A 6,087-nucleotide genomic window follows, 5' to 3' on the forward strand; every position below is an offset into this window, starting at 1 on the left:
CCTACATTGATTATCAAAAATCCGAGATTTTCGTATTTATCAGTAATAAATCATAAAATATATTCACGGTCCTGGCTTACAAGTCATCAGTTTAATCGACACAATTTAAATGTAAATACCTCAATCGATTCAAAGGGTTGACGATTGTACCATTGTAAGCAATCATTATGAAAATTTGAAAAAAAAAGAAATTTGTAGATATTACATGCTAGGTTAAATCTGCATTAGAAAAAAAAATACTTGCCAATGTATGCACTAGTACTTTGTAATCGTAATTTCAACTCGTCCTCCAGGTCAGCATATTTTGATATTTTTATATGATAGTTATGCAAGAAAGGAAGGATAATAACAAAATTACTGAACTAATAAAATATAGGCAGTAGTCAAAAGGAGCTCCATAAAGGATAGTCTGTATAAAGAGTAATCAAGGGAACCAAGGTTATAGGGGTAATCAAAAGAATGCAATCCAGGGGCAATGACCAGACATGGAAAACAGACACACACAACAAAGAACATAAAGTAACTAAAATCATACATACAAAGTAACAAAAGCAAATGAGCAACTCGTACTCCACTAAAATCTGGGAGCATGGACCAGGTGCACCGGTAGGGTAAGCGTCCTCTACTTTTCTAGAAACACCAGCCGAGTTGCTCATAAAAAGTCAAGTCCGGGGTAGACAAACGAGAAAAGGAAAACTATGACCCGTTGAATAAATCAGTTTTCATGGTGCAGATGGATACACCATAACGATCCACGAGTTCATGATGACGACCATAAAACTTCTGTAGTGATGACTTCAATCTTTTAGCAACATAACCCTGTTCCAGAAGCCTATTTGTTAGAGTTCTAGCAAATGACAATAAAAAATGACAATATAATGGTAAAAAAATTAGGAAAGTTGGAAGCCACGGCAACGGTCCTGACTTGGTACAAGCATTTCAAAATGAAAGATTGATTTTATAGCGTGATAAACCTCTCGCTTTCATATTGGTTCATTGTTTCCGGTATATTTCATCACAAATGGCAGCATAAATTGTCATCAGCCGTCAAAATAGTACAGAAGATATGAACAATAGTGAATAAATAAAACAACTCGAACTATATTCAATAAAAAATATGTAAATCAAAGCCACAAAATTCAAATTGATATTGAACTTTGCGGGAAAGGTACGTCAAGTTCAAGATGAAATAATAATACACAAGTAAAAAAAAATATTACAAAACATTTATTTGTGAAAAAGAAAAAAAAACAAAAACAAAAAAACAAAAAAACAAAGAAACAAAAAAACAAAAAACAAAAACAAAAAAACAAAGAAACATGAAAATATATGGCAAGCCAAAGTGGACAAAAATCAATATTTTGTAAAATTAGAAAATGAATTTTCAATATTACAAAATAATTCTTTTAATATTAGAAAAGATTTTTTAATATTAGAAATTTATTTTGCAATATTAAAAATTCATTTTCTTATATTATGAATTCCTGATTTAGTAATATAAAATATCACACATTTTGTAATATTACAAAATGAAAATCAGTCACATTTTTCAATATTACAAAATGATTTTCTAATATTAAAAAATCGCAACAGAATACGACAAATCCATTTTCTAATATTAGAAAATCAATTTCTTATATTAAAAAATCGTTTTTTAATGTTAGAAATTCATTTGAATTGTTAATATTAAAAAAGTGTTTTGTGATATTAGAAAACTAATTTGTAATATTAGAAAATTAATTTGTAATATTAAAAAAAAGATTTTTTAATATTAGAAAATGCTCATTTTTATCCACTTTGGCTTGCCATAAAAATACATCATCTATTATCTGTTTGTCAGAAACAGAAGGTTTTTGATCAGATATGGATATCGGAAAAACAAACATTTTTTCAGCGAAAGAGAGCTTAGAATCATGGTCCTAAACCCTGTCTCTTAGGCAAAGGTGGCATCTTAAAAATAGTCGTTACTAGCTCTGACATACTTAACAGCTTAGGAATATAAACATCTTATGCAAGGGAAGCTGGTATGTTACTACACAAGAAATGGAAAATATAAAACAGACAAATCGTCTCGTCTAAAAAATGGATATGACAATTTAACAACTGTTTTGATTTCTTTTTTAACATGCTTTTCCAACAGAGGGGAACATCAATATACAAAATTAATTAACTAAAAAGTGCACACAAAATGAAGCAATAAAAAGGAGTAAAAAATGGTTTAATATCATGGTTGTATATTTCTGTATCAACCTGTCAAGCTTTAATAAAAATTGCTTCATGACTCGGGGATACAGTTCCCTGATTTTAGGTGTAAATGTACAACAAATTTGCAAGAACGAATTTTGTTCGTTACAATTTGAATGAAGGCAGTTTAAAGAAAAGCTGAAATTGTAGATGATTCAAAATAATCGATGACAGCCCGAGATAGATGAATTTCTTGTAAAATAACCAACAGGAACGTTCATAACAACTTTAAATCATCCACGCTACTTCGCTTTTTCCACGCACCATTCCCTTTTGTCATGAAATGTTGATACAGTTTTTCTTGGCGTTTTTTTAGTGGATAACTGCTTTACTATATAATAGTATGAGATGCCACGGATTTGACAAAACCATATAACACCACTAACACCAGGGTATTGGTCTTTTAAATAATTGGAAAAAAAACAACTTTTGCACGGTTTCGAAACGAAACAGCATTTTTTTTCAAATGGTGATAACTTAATCGAGGTTTAACCAAAAATAGCTTAATGGAAGTGTTTCACGAATGGATATATCACTTCAAACGGTAAAATTTAAACATCTGGTAGGCTATTTTAGATAATCAAGACCAGATATATTGCAAACAAGCTTAAGCTGAAACAAAATCTTGTAAAACATGTATACGTAATGCAAATAAGAGTAACAACAAAATTACAGAAGACTAATCCGATCTATAATCAAGTCAAGTCCAAAATAAATCTACACCACCGAAGCAGCTGGTATCTCAATGGTCCAGACTTGGTGCAGGCATTTCAAACGACTTTGCCAGTTCTCCAGTTCGTGATTTCGTCGACTGATCTATCAGCAATATTCCAGATTGCCTCAGATTTACCAAGGTCAGTGGTTGTTTTGGCGTTTGTTAGATAATCCTCTATATTTGGATGGTTACCATTGGGACTGCTGCTCCTTATTTTTCCTATTAGGCTCTTCCCCCGAAAACACAACGCTCTTGCCAAATGGTTAAAATGATTAACATCACTTTGAAAAAGAATGATGATTACTCTATTTAGATCAATGTCCTTCACATACCATCAAAATAAACAAGAAGACTAATTATTTGAAGTAAATCTTAACAAACAAAAAATGTATATGGCTAATTATACACTTGCACTTCAGTGATACGATACTCTGACCAGATTGACTTGGCCACTGACAATAATCACCGTTCTTTGGTCATATCTAGACATGATATTAAACTTTCCTTTTAAGTTTCATCAAATTCTCGTGAGCGATTTATGAGTTAACGTGGTAACAGTATATGTGACCAGTCGATCTCCCGGCCACACAAACCGGAATATTCCAAACTAACCCAAATTTTGTATTTAAAAAAATACATTTAAGTAAAAAGTCGAAAGAAAAACAACTACTTTTCCTTTACAAGAACAGTCTAGGTCTTTTTGGGGCACATCGTATATCTCAGATGGTCAAATAACAAAGTTCCATTTAAATAACATGTATATTTTCAAACAGCAGATCATTTATGCATGATGGAAATGCCTTTCAAAGCGTTTAGGATGTATATCTTAAGTGGTGTTATTGCTACTCGCATAATATTTCTATGCAGTGTATGTTTTTTTTTTCTCTAGATACTAGTATGCTTTAGCTGTTAACACTAAAGTATACTGGGGAAAGGATATGCCACTCACAGATTAAAGCTGACACTCCTTTATTTCTGCGATGGTCACCATAACATGACTTCTGATACGCATTGTCTTTTTTTCAATTTGACTTTCCGTTGTTTTTGTGTGTGTGTGTTTCAACTTTTTTTTATTGCTGTTAAGAATTTGTTTTCACACATTGTTCTCTTGCTATTCCCGGCATTCGATGTCCAACTGCTGTTTTTTTTCTTCTTCTTCTTATCGTTTTATAGTAATTATTGTGATCATCAGAAAATTTTTAGACCTTGTATTTATCAGCAATAAATCTCAAGTATATACACTGTCTTAAAACGCTTTGTCTCTGATATCCATATTGTATTGAGGAATGTTCTATTTCTGACAAATAGATAATATATGATTGATTTTCATAGTATTAGCAGATTAATTTTCCTGCTTTTTTGCCTGTGTAGAGTCGTTTTCATTTTGAACTAGATGTGACATTCCCACCATGTTAAGACTTATTTTGAAATTGGCGTTTTAATTAGTAATTATTGTTTAGATTGATTCTTTTATTCATTTATATCAACTTATGGTCAAATGTATTGTGTGGTTTTTACTACCGATTTTATCAATTTTGACCGTTGAAAAAATTTATGGTACCTTTGATATTATTATACACCAGAAACTATTAAATGTTGTCAAATCGGAATTCATAGGTGCTAAGAATCCTTGATTAATCCATCATTTCAATCGGAATTGCCTATATCATATCAGGACCGTTGATGTGGTTTTACACTTTCCGGTTTTACCTTGATATTGATATTTGTTATTCGGACTTTATTTTTACTATTGGCTAGAATGTATTAGCTCGGTAATTTTGTTATTACCCTTCAAATACATTCGAATTCATGGTTAACCTCTGTACTACCGTTAAATGGTTAAATCAAGGTTTTTGTTACCATAAACTAGTTAAAAGACTTTTAATAATTTTATTTTCATAAATATAAAGATTTGATGATGAAGTTTGGTTGTACTTGTCGTAAATTAATCAAAAATGGGATTTCACATCTTAGTTTTTATGGTAATGTAATGAATAAAGCTTGAAAGTTTAAACAGAATTCTTTAAAGCTGAAAAAAATTATTTGAATAAACTTATCCGTAAGTGTTATTTTCACCGTATTATTGTTAAATCTTTGACTTGTGTTTTATTGGTTCTAATATTGACTCCCTTGTTAATTAGTATTTGAGTTAGATGTTGTTGTCTTTTGCTCTATTTGTTAAGGTGTATTTTTATTCGGCATCAATCTCAAGAGTTAAATCCGAATTTGTTTTATTGTTGTATATGTTTGAGGGTTGAGCGCTCGCAGACATGTTAACCCCGCCAAATTCTGTACACGCCTGTTCTAAGCCAGGAACATGTAGTCCAGTGGTTGTCATTGTTTTTTTTTATTTTCATGGTTATTCCTTTTACACTTTTTTTTTCTTTAGATTGGTCGATTTTTGTCTTTATGAATCGTTTCTATTGACCAAACTTTACGACAAACGTGATGACATTTCATTCAGAATTGTCAACTTTCCTTTCATCTGTGGCAACATCCCTTCAGCACCTGAGTATGGAGTGTTCATATCACAACTCATACGTTATGCTACGTTATACGTTAGCTTGCCGAAACTACGCAGACTTTTTGTATCGCACTAGAACTCTGCCCGTTTTGGGAAAGATGCCACGTTCCTCTCGCACGTTTAAGAACCCTGCTGTGGTATTCGATAGGAGTAGGAACCTCTGTGCTCCGCCACAGAAGGCTAAATTGCCGACTTTACCTATCCCTCCCTATTTCTAGTGCAATCAAAATTTTTCGACCTTCTTACCCTTGTGTACCATTTTATCATTCATTTCATGCTTATCGCTTGAATATAGCTGAAATATTGCCGCTCGGGCGTTAACCCCAACAATCAATCAATCATTCGTCAAGGGCAAAAGTATTCTCAATACTTTGTTTTTTGTGTACCTTTGGTTACTCTTAGTTACGTTGAACCACTTCACAACATATAATATTTTTATTGTCATATTACATGTGATCATAACTGAATTATGTATTTTCGATTTTTTGAGGTTTTTTAGATAAAAAACGGAGACTCTCTTACAACAATTATTTATTTGGCCGACTGTCTTTTCTAGTCTTTTACTAAACGTTAGACCTCAAAGAACGTGAAGGTAATTATGGAA

This window comes from Perna viridis, chromosome 3, assembly GCF_037379345.1.
Source record: "Perna viridis isolate PV_CMFRI_1.1 ecotype Kerala chromosome 3, ASM3737934v1, whole genome shotgun sequence".
Taxonomy (NCBI): domain Eukaryota; kingdom Metazoa; phylum Mollusca; class Bivalvia; order Mytilida; family Mytilidae; genus Perna; species Perna viridis.